The sequence below is a fragment of the Anabrus simplex genome, chromosome 3 (genome assembly GCF_040414725.1).
Source record: "Anabrus simplex isolate iqAnaSimp1 chromosome 3, ASM4041472v1, whole genome shotgun sequence".
In the NCBI taxonomy this organism is placed as follows: Eukaryota; Metazoa; Arthropoda; class Insecta; order Orthoptera; family Tettigoniidae; genus Anabrus; species Anabrus simplex.
In genome coordinates, this window is record NC_090267.1 from 220437106 (window position 1) to 220456042 (window position 18937).

Sequence of the window (18937 nt, forward strand, 5' to 3'; positions counted from 1 at the left end):
CCGGGGTTCAAACCACCGTCACATTGGTGAGATGCCAGCAGTTATGCTAGGTATCTTGCTCTTGTTAAGTAGAGTAATTTAAAAATTAAACACAGGCTATTGGAGGGATTAGGTGTGGAGTAGAGGAAATAAACGTTTCCTATCACAGTATAACCGCAACGCTTCCATTCCCTATTTCGATTCGCAAATAAATCACAAGATGCTATCGAGATGGGACGTATGAGATGACATTCTTATGAATATCCAATTCTTATGAATATTAGACCGTGTGTGTAGTGTTCCGCTCCGGTCGTGTCATTTGGACTCGTCACTTACACTGGCACGTCTTTCCAAGAGCTACATAGCAGAGACAGATCATCGAACACTCTCCTCGAGTTAGCTCTGTTAACCTGGTTAAGCACAAAAATGTCTCCATAATCAAAAGTGTATCCCCTAACCCCAACTCCCAGTCAATTGCTGTTATTGTTTTATATGTGGCCGTGAAACCTTTAGGGAAATGTTCAAGTGTCCAAACTTGAGAGAATATTGATTTCAATCATTCTGAGCTACTTATAAATATTGTAGTCGATATTATGGCCCATTATGTGAAGTAACAGCAATCCATAAGGGTGTGAGGAAATGTTGCACGTTCCCCCACCATTTTCATTGTTATATAGAACGGGAATAAAGGAAATCAAAGTGAAATTTCGAATAGGAATACCAGTCCAAGGAGAGGAAATCAAAACTCTGACATTTGCCGGTGATACCGTTTTTTATCTGAGTCTGCAGAAGATCTGTATAACCTGCTGAATGACATAGACAGAGTCTTGGAGAAGATGTGCAAGTTGAAAAATAAATCTAAAGGAATAAAATACTGGAGTGCAGTCGGACGAAGTCAGATGACGCAGATAATATTAGATCAGAAAATTAAGTCTTAAAATGCTGTAGAATAACTAAGTATGGCAGAAGTAAGGATGACATGCAATGTAGTAAACTATAGCACAAGTAAGGGAGGCATTTAATTGTCTGACTTTGAACACTGATATACGAATTACAAAGATAAAGGTTTTCATCTGGAGCGTGACGTTGTCGAGAAGTAAGACATGGGCAATAACTAGCTCAGAAAGGAAGTTCATAGAACTTTATGAAATGTGATGTTTTTGCTGAAGGTGAGATGGATCGGTCGAATCACGAAGGAAGAGATACTACATCAAATGGGTGAGGGAAGAACAATTTAGCTTTGACCAGAGGAAGAGATAGAATGATCGAACACATTTCAAGGCACCTTGCACTTGTTCAGTTGGTTTCTGAGGGAAGTGTATTTGTAAGAGTGGTAGGGGTGGCCCAAGGCATGAATAATACTTCAGATTATCTTAGACGTAACATGTAGTAGTATTTATGTAGAAATGAAAAGGTTAGCACAGGCATGGCGTGCTGCGTGAAACCAGTCTATGGACTGATGACACAGATAACAACGACAAAATTAACAACGTTTCTTTGGTTTGTTGACTGGGTTCAACGAATCGGCCAAAGTTAAGTTATGGTCTAGAAAGGTAAGACAAAAATAAAACTGCCTCCATATAGAATGGAGTATTCGTATCCTCGGTACTAAGTGTCACAAAATTGTTAACTCTTTGTCCGGCTGCCTTTGCCCCCAGGAATTAATTATCCAGGTATATAATCATTTTTTTGCTGTAGGTTGAGTGAAACTCTTCAGAGTGCAAATCTCGTTCGTAAATCTTTCGACTTCCTGAGAGAGAATCAAACCCATATTCTTCTTGCTTGACCTACCTCGCCCTTATAATACCACCTATCCATAGAGTTTACAAAACTTGTCATATAAACTGCGTTCGTCTAGCAAACTTCGCCCATATCGTACTTCATCTTAATATTACTTACAAATCCCTACAACAACAGTACTTTATCTTTAAGAATATAATTGTAAAATATATGGGAGAAGTATATTCTGTAGGAAGTTAAACGGATTAATTACACATGCAGTATAATAATTTGCCCATTGTCTTATTTTTAATGTGAGTGTAGAGATAACTTAGTGACCAATCAAACTGATCATAATTCATTAGAATTCTGCATATTTCATTTCTTATCGGATTTAACCATTTGCGTATAATATTGGTATGTTCTAATGGATACAAAACGTATTCTGTATTTCCTATGCCAATTTCCTGCTTCTCTTAATGAAATCTGGTCCACAGTATAAATCCCTATTGTCTGATAAGAAACTCCTTTAATATTATTAGAGGCAGCAGTGCGCCAGTTGCTTTGTTGTGCGAGCTCGGGTGACAGGCTAACTTCTGCGGTGAGACTATTTAGAGTCTACCATGAGTTAGTCTTCCAGCAACTGGTCTCATCTGGCCTAAGTTACAGAATAAAGCATAGGTTGTTCATCAAGGGAGAAGTTAGTGGACATTATGTGATCTCTGTTAGAAGATAAATGCTTAAGTTACGTTCGCCATATGTACATATTTCTTTAAAAAATTTGCATCCAATTAGATTAAAACGTACACCAAGAATCAACAAGGAGATTTCATTCTTCTTCTTTTACTTCCTTGACTTTTTCCCGTTATCTTGGGTCGGCACCACACAGAGTGGTCCACCAGCTTCTTAGTTTCATGGAACCCATAGTTTATAGACAAGTTCAGGATATCGGTCCCTACTCTTGTACAGAATTACTGCATCGATACTTATTTCTGGTACCTGCAGTGAAAAGAGGAATAGATATGTCACAAAAATTCTCAGGCATAAATATGTTGAATTTACATAATATAAAACTACACACATTATATTCTTGAAAACAAAATTCACCTCAATAACAGGCTATAAAGCTTTCTTAGCTAAGTAACATTTTAGTGTTTGGTTTCTTAAATATGGAGTCTTAGAACAGTTTTATTCCGACAGGAAGTATTTTTGTAAATGAATACTCCCTTGTTAGAAGGATTCAGGCCAGCACATATATTTCGGCCGTCTGTTTTCTTCTCTCAATCGCTTGTAATACACGTGTTGCGATTTTAATTACTTCCGGCACGCATCTCCGTAGATAGGTAACACATCAAGGTATTCGTCACTGTAATAGGTTGAGTGTGTATTTTAGTAAAGGCAATTGGGTACATTTCCACTACACCAATGAATAAACATGTTTGTGTTGTGACATTCTTTTACAAGTGTCCAGATCAGGCAGAATAACTGCTTATCATAACGTTGTGTTCATCTTCTTAGCGTCTTTCCCGCATTAGTGCAGGATCTATTGTTTAACTCACTCGGATCAGGCCAAGTGACCAACGAAGCATTCGCATATCCATAACATGCACTGCATACAATTGTTCCTCTCTGACTGTCTGTAGTCAGCGTCGGAGCCGTCAAGAGTAACTGCGTTCGTTTAGTAAGAATATTGTATTCCGTCTGTGTTCTGCATTCCATAAAATTGGTTTTTTTATGTTCGGTCGGATCCCATTCCTTTCAAGCCTATCGTTACACTTCTGAAACTGTTTGTGAATACGTTGATGATATTCTGCCGCCAACAATAGATCAACAGCATATAAGAGTGACCATGTGTGTGGCACATAGGAGACCTTAGGTGACTGTATCCATCATATGATAAATAAAATCGGTGACCGGATGACATTCTGGCTGATCGGCGTAAGACACTAATGGACTTTTGACACAGTAGCTGTTTCAAACAGACATACTCATCGGGAACGCCATGGGACTGGAGTGAATACCAGTTTAATTCATGTGGAACACTGTCAGAGGCCTTCTTCAGACCCAGGACGGTAATGCGAATTGGTTTCTTATTCCATTCTCGGTACCTCTCCTTGCTGGTGACAATGCTCCGTAGATGCTAATATAACATTGTGTTAACGTATAAGAAGAGATGTTCTGCCGTGCATGGTCACAATGCAACTTCATCAATATATGCATAGAACAGGATTCGAACAGTGGCTCCATTTTCAGTTCTCAAAGACCTTACCAATTAATCAGCAGCGGCGATTGGGAATTACAAGTAGGAGAGCAAAAATGTGAGATAAAGCGGAAGGGGTGGGAGATTTATACATCAAAACTAAAAATAACGTACACAGTGGTAAGTTTTTGATGCTCTCCTAGGGAATTACGACGGAGATTTAAAGGGTGTCAGCTTACCAACTTAAGATGAGATTTTTATTCAATACTGTACAATAAAACTTTCACCAAAGGAACAATATTACACATGTATTACAAATAAATAGAAGTGATTACACAATTAAAAATCATTTAGTATTTGACTACACACTAAGAAACTAACAGGCAACAAAGAGACTGCCAGACCGACGAATGCGCGCGGCAAGAGGGTTCATGACCTTGGCAAAATCGTATACTCCTGATACCCTTCCTCACAGCACATTCGAAGCCTCCGCTGCTTGCTGTGACGCTAAATAAAATCGGTTAGCCGCGACGAGAGATATGTTGTGCGTATTTCCCCTAATAATTTTGTAAATAAATAAAGAAAATAAAAGAAAAAATTAGTTGATAAAACAACAGGGCTTGTACAGATTGCTTTTCTTAGTAATTATCAGTTTCAGTCGGTAAAAATGTAATGTTTTCTGAACAAAGTGGAGGGATGGGGGTGGGAGGGTGGCAGTCCCTACTGCAATTATTCATCAATAACTCACTCCTCCCTCGCATGAGGCTCACTATTAATGCATGAACCCAGAACTTCGATTTTGATTTCCATATCATATCTTTAATTCCAATTTTACAACATTAATTTAGGTTATGTCACAATAAAACACTTCACAATCTATCAGGTAAATAATATTGGTTCATCTATATATATAAAACTAGCTGATGTACCCGTACTTCTCTACGGAATTCTGCATTGCATACGGAATTCTAGTGTACACGTTGTGAGGAAGATTGTATCAAATTGCATAGCTCTTAACGTTACCAAAGAAACGCGACGCGGAAGTCACCAAACATCTTTTCTCATATGAGTTAAGAGCATTTTCACTGTAATGGTAGACCCATTTGCATACCATCAGTCACAATCAGGTTGGGAAGTTTTCATTATAATGGTGGACACTCACTCTCCACGTGCCCTTTTACATCCTCAGAAAGACTGTCTTAGTGGTTTTCCCAACTGAAATGAACATACATTACAATGACGTCAGTAGGAATGGCGACATTAAACGCAATGCTATCGTATGAAATACTTGATCAAATGAAACACAACACATTTTCTCACTTTTAAGGAACAGGACTACACTGCCGATCTAACAGTTGAAAGTTCCAGAGCTGGAATGACCAAGCCGCAGACAGCCGTGATTCGTGAACACTCTTCGTCTTTTTTCGGCGGGAGAGGGTCGAATAGTGGAGACTCCCAGGGCAAAAACAATGCCCTTATACTAATCTGTTCCCTAGGAGTACCCGATGAGTCGGAAGATATCAATTCACTACACTGGCTGTGGAAAAATCTGACTTGGAGACAAAATTTTCCTCCAAGCCAGAGGAAAAACCTCCTCTTCACTGATAATCTGCAATAAAATAAATGTATACTCTAATAAAAGTGAAGAAGGAGGAGAAGAAGAAGAATATTTTCTTAAGTAACGGCTCATTTCAGGGTTGAATTTTGTGTTGTTTAGTGAATTGTGGTGCTATAATGTTAAATAGGCCTAAATTGTTATTCTAGACTAGGCCATACTACTACTACTACTACTACTACTACCACTAAGTATGCACACTGCTCATTCAAAACAGCGCGCCACAGTAGGGAACAAATACAATGACTGGAATACTATGAAGAACCAGTCTGTTATGTACCAGCTGTATCAGAAAATGTATGAACCAGAGGAATGGCATGCTAAAGAAGACTTTTCAAGCTCACCGGCTATTTCCCGCCAACATTCAGTCAGGCTATTATACTCGGTACGCAGCAGTAATCCCATCTATCGGAGTTGAGAGGCAGAATAGGAGACAAAGAACATCACAACAAACAATGATCAATGTAACGTTATTGTTGATCATCGATATTGTAGGCCTTCACATTTAGTTTTCTTCCAACTCTGAAATACCACTCATCATAGTCGGTACGGTAAAACTGAATGAAACATAAATGATCGGAAATTGTATTCTCTGTAACTTTTGCTATCTAAGTCAGTATTTTTCGATAGGACAAAAAACATAGGTATTTAAAAATTAAATTTTAGGCGCCTTCCCCTAAACTACAATTTCATCCAGGGTGAATACAATTGCTTATAGCTTACACTGTAGTTTCATATTCCACGTCTCTATATACCGATTTTCATTAAATTCTGTTAACCCATTTTCTCGTGGCTCGGCGTCGATATGGACTTAACGACAAAAATACAAATTCATGAATATCTGTGTTATCATAGCCGGTACGGTAAAAATGTATAAGACATAAGTGGTCGGAAATTTAATTCCATATAACTTTGGTTATGTAGTATTTATCGATACGACCACTAATAATATGAATATTTGAGGAGTAAATTTTAGGCCCTCCCCTAAACTACCATTTCATTCAGCGTTAATAAAATTATTTATAGCCTAGATTATAGCACCTTATTCCCCGACTTTGCATACCAATTTTTATTAAGATAGGACCACTAATAACATAAATATTAGAAAATTAAATTTTAGGCTTTCCCTAAACTACCATTTCTATCAGCGTGAATGACATTATTTATGACTTAGATTGTATCGAAGTATTCCCCGACTTTGCATACCGATTTTTATTAAATTCTCTTTAGACGTTTTCTAGTGATGCGTGTACATACGTACAGACAGACAGACAGACAGACAGACAGACAGACAGACAGACAGACAGACAGACAGACAGACAGACAGACAGACAGACAGACAGACAGACAGACAGACAGACAGACAGACAGACAGACAGACATTACGGAAAAGTAAAAAGTGCATTTCCTTGTTACTGTGGACACGACCGATACAGAAATACAATTCTTTTCAAATTCTGGGCAACGTACAGACAAAACTCTTATTTAAAATAAAATTATTTTTAAAAAAGGAAAAAGAGCATGGATGCTACTACGTTTATTAAAATTTGTCTCATTAATAACAATTTCACTGAATACCTATAGCCTACACCCTCCTTTCACTGTCCTGAAAATGTTATGAATAAGCATAGACAACTCGAATTGTCTATTGTCAGAAATTCATCGTAGACTGTCGCAATAAGAGCACAGAAATGTTGCTCCCATTTTTCATTTACTCATTAACTATTTCCTTTGATTTTGACAGCTTGGATCACTGAGTAATGCCATTGACGTCTTATAAATCACACACAACTACACAACACTTGAATCGCATATGTGTGCTGGTACGGATCTTCGACGTCACTATAAGTATTCTGTGTACTTTTCACACAGAGTACCCTAGACCGGTTTTCGGGTACAGCAACTGGCCTGGCACGTGAGTCAACTTCCCCTACTTGCCAAGCCTGTAGGGGAAGTGCACAACAACATGTGTTGGCTTGCGATAAGAAACAGATTCACCAGTCCCTATACTCTGCTACTATACTTCCACTACACGTGGACGGAATGATATAACCGGTGTATCCTGCTACAGCCGTTCAAAACACATTAGGTCCTGAAATGTTTGGCTCAGTTATGGGAAAACTAATGGGACAAGGTAAAAGTACATAGCATATATTGTGAGATGTATTTTCCTTTGCCGACTAGCAAAATATCTGCACGTATACCCCTAACACCTGTATTCAGCTGGCTAGTAGCGTGCAGCGCCCGTTTTCGCCCTAATTATGACATAGAATTCGTAAGGTTTTAAAGAGGTTAGGGAGCCATACTGATCGATGACCGCCACACAACCTCAAATAATATTTAAATATTGGTCGGAGTTCGGAGTAGGGTCCGGGGCACTCATATCACTCTCAACAATATCTCAGATACGCTCAACATGAGTGAAGTCAGGCGACCTGTAGGAGTAAGCACGCACCCTCATGTCTGTGGAGTGCTCATTGAATCAATCGGACACAATTCGGGAGCGATGGGTAGGTGCATTCTCGTGCTATAGGAAAGTTTACTGCAGGGTGCTGTAGGCGAACAAATGGATGGAAATGATTAGACAGCAGGTTTCTGTAACGTTCGCCTGTGAGGGACGTCCCATTTCATCCCACGTGAAAAGTTCTCATACGATGAAACTGCCATAACTGGATGAGTTATAATCTATTGGCAAGAGGGATCTATTATCTGATGTACTGGGAGACGCACTCATACCATGCTACCGCCGTGTACTAATTGTTATCTCGATTCATCCGACCGGGCGACCATCCACCTTCTTCTTCTTCTCCTTCTGGAAGTTCCATATCCTCAATGGATATTCGCGGTCATTCTGGTCCAGTCCTCACTACTAACATCTGCTTTAAATAAGCCAGCAGGTGACGAATTGGGCCACTGGCGCAGGTTTCCCAACCAGGAAATGCGTCGTCGCTCAGACCTCTTCTTCCATATACTCTTCCTTGGCGTATGAGTTGTTGGAGGTGGCATTTCTCGTTGTACATAATGTGGCCAAAGTACGTTATCTTCCTTTCTTTGGTGGTCTTTGCTATTTCTAATTGTTTTCTCATGCGCTGCAAAACCACGCCGTTCGTTACATGATACATCCAAGTTATTCTGAGCATAGGACGATAACACTAGAGCTCAAAGGCATTTAACCGCTTAATTATTACGGCCGTGAGTATCTAAGCCTCCGTACAGTAATACAAACACATAACATAACACATAACAATTGAGGACTCGGGACCATTCACCATACTTCAAAAATCCAAAGGCAGTGATCATTTTCGCATGTCAGTCATTGTGCCTTCTTAGGTGCAGTGAGTAGAGATTCCCGTGTGGATGGCTATTTCGGAGGAGATGGTTATGGATGGCGCAGCTGCCCACACTTCATTGTTGTTGGGCGTAGAATTTGGTTGTGATCTTCTGGACTGCTCAATTATCACCTCTTATCATGCGAGCTATCCGACGGTGCAATTCGTCATCAACATGTTGTACTCCACGGTAGTTGACCCTAGTGGTCTTAATATTCCCCGAATTCACGTACTCACGAAACTCTCTTGACACAGTGGCTCACGGAAAGCCTGCAATGACTCATACACCTGGCACAAATAATCTGGTTTCAATCAAATACGCAGTGGTCTCGTGTCATCCCCATCTGTGGCCAACTGTTACTCACACAGCCAGTGCGATGATTGACGACATCACAGTTACGAGCTACGACTTACTATTACATTTACTGGGCCAATCACAGCGTCATTTGTTTAAACGACAGCTATATCTAATTCAAAAATTGCTCATCATTGTTCATCACAACCTGCGTTTTGAAAAGGAATTTTCGAAAAAGGAGTGCTGGATGTACGTGAATAAATACGATACTTTAACTCATACGTTAGAAAGTTACGTAAAGTCGCTACGACCTCTTATAAGTCATAGCAATTTAAATTACAAAGAAAAAAAGCGTATTCAGTGTTCGCTGTGTTTATTGAAATATTGAAATATATATTCTGTGGTAAGAAGAATTTATCTAGGGAGAATATGGAACTCAAATTGTATTTATTTTGACTATTTATTCAATAACGGCAAAATTAAATAAGTCATAACAAGTGGTTAAATATAAAACAAATTCATAACCTACATAGAGAACAAAACTTTAAGCACATAAATAAATTGTTTGTATTTTTGCATTTACATCCTGTGCGCTCTGTGGTCAAAGGTATTATTGAGTTTATTTCAATGCCCTATTCCTATAAATTTATATATTTGGAAATTACACTTCGGTGCTGTAATATGAAAAACATAATATTGTGGCGATAGACAGCTGTTGATTAGTTGAAGTTCTTGATGTTCTTACACTGGATTGGTCATTGTATCCACGAGCTAGATTATTAATAAGAAACATGCATTTAGCTAATGATACGCCTCATTGTTACACACTGCCTGCAACTCTAGTTTCTTGTTATAACGCTACAAGCAGGCCTGTGCAGTAACAGCACACGTGAGCTGACCTTCACAGGGATATATTTACATCTGGGTGTACACGAATTTAGCATAATTGATACAGGTGACGACTGAAAGGAATCTTGACAATCATATCAACCGCCAATTTGACTTGAATTAAATTATGAAGGCACTCAAAACCATTGAAGAATGGATGAAGGTACTATTCGTTTCTACCGAGACAATGGAGATTGGAGTCGCAGGACAAGTGAACAAGGCCAGAGAGAACAGATTGTTGAAATAAAGTTTTTTACACTATTCTATTATCATTCTAGGTCTGATTACTTTTGCTTCTACATTTTGTAAATATCCATTAGTTAATCCCAGACGATAATTTTATCCCTTATCCGAAATGCATTGTCACTTGATACGCCAATGTTTACAGTTAAGCTTTTGAGTAATCCTTAAATACTAATACATACCTTATAATGACCGAAATTAAGTACTTCAGCTCAGTAACTGAGAAACACTTGTCAAATAAAGGATCCACATCTTACCTGAAACAAAAGAGAGAAAACACTAGAAAAGGAGCAATATTAAAAAAATCCCTTTTACAATGCCTTACCTGCTGTGTAAGTTGCTTCCTTTGTCCATATATTTCGAAGTTTTGTCACATACGGTATATTATTCCATTAATCTCAAAATAGGCAACACAATCTATACAGGAGTTGTCCTAAAGGGATAAATCATTCAAGTCATTAAAGCTAAAAATAATCTAAAAATAGGAGAAAACTAAGATAATAAAGAAAGAGACCGAACATAATTCATCAATTTAAATATGTGTATTTGTGAGCGCTGCGATTTACCATGAAATTTATTAGCGCATGCTGAAGTGGAAGTTTATGGGAGATTCGAGTAGTAAACTTCTCCAGTAATCCTTTGATATACGGTTATTTCACCTGATAAGACGCCAGGGAACCCGCTAATTCATTGACATGCTGAATTATCAGTTGGGTAACCAACAACCTTCGAACCATGTTTTAGATTCCTGCCTATTCACATCTCAACTATACTAGACTAATAATCGTATTGCTTCAAGTACCTCGTGCACGCATTTTAATTTATGTTGTCTGTGCGTCAGTTTCGACGATCAACAGCCCTTGCATAAAATAATCTCTTTGCTGCTGGTTTAACGTTGCGCTAACCCATATAGGTTTTCGGTGACAATAGAACAGGAAACGACATTGAATGGGAAGGTACCGTCTTTGATCTTAATTAAGGTACAGCACCAGCATGTCCCTGGTGTGGAAGTGGGAAAGCACAGAAAACTGTTTATAGTGCAGCCGGTGGTGTAGTTAGAACCCACCATCTCTCGGATTCAGGCTTTTCGTTCGGTCCTTTTGGGTAAGAAGTCTTAAATAAAGTGAAACTGCTTTTAATATACTACGTGTCTTTGAAACGCTTTTGTCAGTCGCTTCCCGAACTAAAGTGAACTTTCCAACGTCCCCGTTAAGAGTTAGCAGACTCTCATCATTTATCATCGACTATGGAGTCTTATTTGCAAATTAAAGTCGCAGTTCAACGCTGTTAATTGACAACATTCCACTCTAACTATGTAACATAATGTTGTTGTGTTCCTGGTTCTTATATTGTTCCAGTTGGGAACCAAACGTTCGGGAATGCGATGTCTATGCTTTTGTACTTTTATCACTCTCAACGTAACTCCCTAGGGACAACTTTCTCAGCATTGCCAAAGCTTTTCCAAACACTGCTGGAGCCGTCTTTAGCAACCTCCAGTAAAACCTATTGCGATATTGCAAAATGACATCCAATCGGTTGTACTGTAAGACACAGTGTGCTAAATACACTTAAGAAAATGGAAATTGCAACACCATGAAGGCATTGGTCGTTTATGGTGATTTTCAAGATATTGAACGACGCCATGTAGGTATGTAAACGATCAAAGTTTCTGACACATTGGATTGTTGCTACAGGTCTCCCCACGTGATTGGTCGCGGAGGAATCAACTCCAGTATACGGACTCTGGTGTAGCGTAGTTGACTTGCAGACTGTGCAGTGAGGTGTTCTTCGTCAAACATGCCTCGACGACAGAGAAGAGCACGCTATCAACAACTGTCGCCGTTTGAGAGGGCTCGGATAATTGGGCTGTGTGAGGCTGGATTATCGCTATGGACTGTCGCTGCACGTGTTGGCCGACAGGCATCTACGGTACAACGTGTATGGCAGCAGTGGTCAAATGAAGTTACCCATACTCGTAGACCTGGCACAGGCCCAGCGCGACGGAAACTGTGATAGTGGATCGCCGCATCATTCGGATGGCCCGGATGGAACCCCATGCAACAGCAGCGCAAATTCGAGCAGCTGTGGCACCCCACGTTACACAACAAACAGTTGGTAATCGCCTGCGTGCAGCTGGCTTACGAGCCCGTTTCCCTGCAGAAGGTGTTCCATTGACCCCACAACAGCGACGTGTAAGGCTGGCCTGGCGTCGAGAAAGATCGACGTGGGTCGACGAATGGCATAGGGTCGTCTTTAGTGATGAATCGCGCTTCTGTCTTGCCCGCAGTGATCGCCGGAATTGTGTGCGCCGACGTACCGGGGAGAGGAGCCGCCCAGATCTTATTGTCGGGAGGCACACAGGGCCAACACCAAGCATTATGGCCTGAGGAGCTATTGGCTTTAATGTGAAATCACAATTAGTGCCTGTTGAGGGCACTATGACTGCTCGACAGTACGTTGATTGGGTAGTCAACCCAGTGGTTGTCCCTACGATGGCGAACATTGCTAATGGGATGTTTCAGCAGGACAATGCCCGGGTTCACACTGCACGCATCTCCAGAGACGCTCTCCACGACATCACAACCTTAGAATGGCCCGCCGGATTCCCGGACCTCAGTCCTATAGAGCATGTGTGGGACATGATGGGTCGACAACTGGCCAACCGTCCTCAGCCACCCACAACTCTGGAACAACTGACCCGTGCAGTGCAGCCAGCATGGGCCACAATTCCTCAGGAAGCGATCCAGGGCCTTATTGACTCCATGCCTCGACGAATTCATCAATGTATTGCAGCTCGTGGTGGGCACATCCTGTATTGATTGTTGTCCAAACTTGCGGTCTGAGGGACCTGAAAGTATAATCGTCGAATCACAACCAAACACTCGTCCTGCGTGTTCAATTGCAGCAATGTAGCACCACTCCCTCTGGGTGTTGCAATTTCCATTTTCTTCAGTGTAGGTTCAATGGCTTGAATGAAAAGTACAGAAGTTCCATATGTGACGAGGAACAGAGACTAGTAGGGACAACTGACAATGACTTCTGTATTTTTAAGAAAAAGTTTTTTTCCCCCTGGAAGTTGCTTTACGTCGTACCGACACATATAGATCTTATGGAGACGATGGGACAGGAAAAGCCTAGGAATGGGAAGTAAGCAGCCGTGGCCTTAATTAAGGTACAGCCCCAGCATTTGCCTGGTGAGAAAATCGTAAACCACGGAAAGCCATATTCAGTGCTGCTAACAGTTAGGTTCGAACCCCTGATACTGGCCGCACTTAAGCGACTGAAGTATGTTTCTATCAGCGAAGTTGTTGTCCCGTACTCGCCATGATGGCGAATTGCTTACATCCTGGCTTCCGTTGCCTTCCACAGATGTGTTTGAGAGACTTAAACTGACACCATTTATTGTTCGTTAGAAGTCAATTGTTTCCTCAGTAGTTTTATCGTACATTGGCTCAAGATGCAGTACATATCAGCTCAGGTGTATTTTTAGTGACAAGTTATTAGATTACGATATGCATCGTATCCGCGCAAAAGTCGTTAGGAAGAGAGTATGGTGTGAGCGATCCCACTAAGAGAGACATGTTATTGGCTATAGTGAGAAACTTGGAAACGACTGGGTAATTGTTCGAGCAAGTCTGGTAAACATCGCATACCTTCTTAAGAAGACGTGGCAGAAGATGTTCAGGATCATTTGCTTCGATCTCCAATTAAATCTTTCTTCGTTTGTTTTAGAAGACGGGGTATTCGTATTCCAGAGGGACGAAGGTAAAGGAACTGCAGCCATACAAGATGACTGACTGGCTTTCACGAATTACAGGAGCCGAGTAATGAGAAACAAGTCCGTTGCTGCCCGAGGTTCTCGGATTTTACTGTACGGCTACGGGAAATTATGAACATGGTTCACAGATGAGGCCTAGTTCCATCTGACTGGTTATGCGAATTCACCAAATACCCGCATTTTGATCCTACATAACATGCACAGTATTCATGAAAGACCCATGCAACCCCAGAAAGTCGGAGTTTGGTGTGCAGTCCCCGTTAAACCAAATTGAACACAGACGGGTACAAGGACATTTTACTGCAATCTGTCGAGCAATTAGACGACGTTGAGCTAACTCAGGATAATTTCCAGCAAGGCTTGCCATACATCAACTGAGTCTCTCGCTCCGATTGCAAGATTCTTTGAGGACAGAGTAATCTCTAATAATTTGTGGCCACCAAGATTAAGAGACATTACGCCAGACATCATCAGATTCTATCAAATCACACTCAAATATTTAGAAAATATTTAGAAACGTATCCGTCGCATCTTACATGCCAACGCCCTTATTCGTAGGACGGAGGTTCGTCAACCTATATGGGTGCAACATGATGAGGAACCAGCCCACTTTTCACCCGGTATTCAATTTTAATCAGACGTTCCCGGAATAATGGATAGGAAGAGGAGATCCTATTACAAGGCCACCTCATCTGCCTGGTCTGATCCCACTTGATTTATTGTTGTGTAGTTATGTCAAGGGTCTGTGTGCAAGAAGCTTCTAAGGATTGAAAAAGAGCTCCTGACAATAATCCCGACTGCTAATGACATCGCTAGAATGTCGCGAGGGATATTTGACCGGATACGCCTGAACTACTTGATGCAATTCCAAAGATGTAGGATAAAAATAAACTGCTGATACTCATTTTGTAATAGCTTTCATTCGGAGAGGTCTTATGGCGACGAAGGCAAAAGACAGTGCTGGAACTCTAGTGATCTTAGCCTATTTGGAACTTGTACATGTCTTGATAGAGTGATCGTGCAGTGCAGGTAAATCAAGGTATTGTATCGTGACACAAATATTATTACCTTTATAAGCAGGCCTATCCCACAAAACAAAGAAGAAAATGGTGTCTACTCAGCGACTCAGACGCTTCCGGGCTGGGTTTACCTATCTCAAATTGATATACGTACCTTGCTCCAGCATCTCCGAATGCCTATATCATCATTAGGGAAACACGCTGTATAAGGACCAATAGCACAAATCTCCGTACACATACCTGTTTATTTTCGTCGTAAATCAACCTCTCGAAGTTCGAACAAAATAGGTGATCCCATAGCTGTGGCCTCCTATTGTGAGTGATAAAAGTTTTTAGAACTCTGTCCTAGGCATTCTGACGAGTTACAAAGGCATAGTCTCTTCACTACTTGTTGCAATTCGAAGGATGTAGGATAAAAATAAACCGCTGATACTCATTTTGTTATAGCTTTCATTCGGAGAGGTCTTATAGCGACGAAGGCAAAAACAGTGCTGGAACTCTAGTGATCTTAGCCTAAATGAAGCGTGAATCAACTCAGTATAGTAAACCTTAAAATAAAAAAATTACTTCGAGATTTTAATAGTTCCTCTTCACACTAGTGGGCATAGCAAAAGATTTTTAGTGGAGACAACTGTAGAGAGAAGTCTAAACTTCTTGCGCTAGTTGTTGCGAGTTTTAGACTTAAGATGGCGTTTTCCAAGGCGCTTCATTTAAATGAACGGGGCGGGTGTACCTCCCGGTACATATCTCCCCCTCCAAAGGTCCTTCTTCGCGATGACAGTTTGAATTTAAGCTTGTTAGAAGAAGTATTTAAAGTTGGATTTTACAAATAGAAAATTTCTTGATGAAAGTTCATTTGAAATAAATTACGTCGAAAACAATTCTTGGAATCTTCTTGCAGCCGTACAAGTGCAGGATGTACAGTTCATGTTTGACGGCAAGCACGGCCGCCCCAGCCGATACCCGTGTGGGGCCCCCCACGGACCCCCACCAAAGTACCCTTAGATACAACTCTCCCGCTACCATGAGAGACGTAGCCATGGTGAAGGTCGCCACAGACCAGATATAGAGACACTGCTCCAAGATGGGTAGGTGGTTAGTTTGCCGCACCTCAGTCCTCACCGGAAAGAATGGTGCTCCAGCAAGTCGTTATGAAGGAGACTGGGCCAGAGCAGAGTGGGCCCTTACCCCACGCCAGCATCACTCGCCAGATGTTGTAACTCGGCTGCAGATGTCAGAGAGGGCACTGAAACAGTAATTTACTGGGCGACAGAGATTTTTTGATGGAGAGCGAGAGTTTGTTTATGTTTTTGAGCTGCAAGTTCAGATGAGGCGGGTGGCATTGAGAATCGGTGTTTGAATAGCAGTGTAAGTTTTGGAGGCGGGGGATAGGCTAATGACAGCCGGGCAACAGGAAAACATAAACCTTACTAGAAAGGATGATTGTTCAGAATTAAGTGCATGCACAAGATGATTCCCTTAGAGGCATATTGGGCGGGGCAGAAGGCCTGCCCGTACCTCTTACAAAATTACTTTTAATAATAATTTTCTAGTTATTGAGCTGTTGAGAAAGGAAATATAGCTGAGTTATTACTGCCATAACCTAGTGGCATATGTTGCAGAAACAATAAATTTATACAGGTTTAATCTGGGATAGATGCACTCTAAATGTTCTCTCAGTGGCTGGGTTGCTCACAAAAAGGGTGGCCGTTGTTAAGAAATCCAAATAATACATGGCCCATGGAATCTGGGGCAAGCTCGCCTGCAGGTACGAAATTCTTAACCATGACCTGATCGCCGACCTTCAAATTTGTGGGCTTTCGTCCACGATCATATCTCTCTCTAAGCTTTTCATGAGAAGCTTTAAGGTTGCTTTTAGCCTTCTACCACAGGTCTCTGATATTCTCGGGATCTATTGTCTCTGTCAATATGTCATTGAGTGACCAAGATTAGACAGCGGCGTGTTGGGAACAAATTTAAACATGAGAGAGGCGCGAGTGAACTTGTGGGGCTCATGGACGGCCGAGTTTTGGGCAAAGGATAACCAATGCAGAGAAGTATCCCACCTGGAATGACCTTCATGATGAAAAGCTATCAAAGCAGATCGAAGATTGACACGCTCAGCCAGAGATGGTTGAGAGTATTAAGCGGAAGTAGTTACATGGGATATAGACAGATCAAAACAAAATTTTCGGAATAAGTTAGAGGTGAAAGCTTTTGCATTATCAGAAACTATATATTGGCAGTGACCAGAAGAAGCAAATATCGTATTAGACAAGAAATGGTAGACTGAGCGGTAGCCAGCTCAGACGGAAATAACCATGAAAATCTAGTAAAGCCGTCTACACATACAAGAATAATTTTATTCCCGTTCACCTTTGATTGAGGGAAGGGTCGAATGTAGTCTGTATACAAGCGATCCATGGGGTGAGATGCACGATGTGATAACAATAGTCCTAGTTTAGTCGACAATATGGCCTTAATAAGCAAGCAAGATTTACATGCTTTAACCATTTCTCTGATTTCCCCGTCCATACTCTTCCAAAGAAGCATCCCTCTGATTTTTCTCTTGTTTTGAAGATGATTAAATTCCCCTCTAGTGGGGTCTCATGATATTATTTGGAGATCATAGGTACAAGCACAGCTGGAACTACTACTTTCATCTTCTGATCGTGCCTCGAAGGGCAACACAAAACCCAGTTCCTCAACACATAAGGGACAACATGTTGCCCAGAAGAAAGGGTTTCCATAATAGGAGCCAGCACCGGATCTTCTCGTTGATATTCCTCGATATCACGAAATCACATCGGGGCATCTGTCAAAATAGCACTAATACTACAAGGTATGGGCGTGGAAAGGGAGGAACTATCTTCCAGTTCACTGGTTTCAACATCATTAGAAAACATGCGACATAGGCCATCTGCGACTACGTTTTCTGATCCTCTTATGTGTTGCACGTCAAATTGAAAGGCTGAAATTCTGATAGCCCAACGGGAAATACGTCCAGTACGACGAGGCCTAGCTAAGACCAAACTTAAAGCTTGATTCTCTGTCTCTAATTAAAATTTGACATGCTCCAGATAGAGGCGGAATCCCCCCAGGGCAAACAGGACTGTCAAACCTTCTAGTTCATAGACGGATACTTGGCTTCTTGAGCCGATAAAGTCCTAGACGAATAGGCGATAGGCCGCCTTCCGAGTTCCATTTCCTGAAGAAGGACAGCAGCAACCGCATATGAAGAGGCATCTCAGTTTGGACTATGAATTCCTTAGAGAAATCAGACATGGCTAATACTGGGGCGCTACAAAGAGCTAATTTATGATCTTCAAACGCAGCTTGCTGTGACGTTCCCCATTCAAATATGACGCCTTTCTTACGAAGGAAGTTCAGGGAGCGCCGCCCTATAGGCGAAGTTAAGAATAAATTTTCTCAAGAAATTCACCATGCCTATAAACCTAGCGATTCTCTTAATGTCCTTGGGAGGCTTGAAGTCGCGAAAAGCCTGCGTTTTGGAATGGTCTATAGAAACACCATCGGACGACACAATATGCCCTAAGAACGACAAAGAAGGCTTACCAAAAGCTACCTTAGATACTTTGACAGTCAGCCCAGCCTTACGAAGTCGACTGAGGATTTCCTACGGGGGATCTAAGTGCTCTTCGTAGGTCTCCGAAAACACAACGACATCATCGAGATAATGATAAAGATAATTAAACTTTATGTCGGAGAAGACATTATCCAGCAGTCTAGTAAGGACAGCCGTGCCCGCGGGGATCCCGAAAGGCACGCGGTTCTATTCATAAAAATTCCAATCAGTGGCGAAAGCCGTTTGTATTCTTCTGCCAGAGATATATGATTGTATGCCTGGTTAA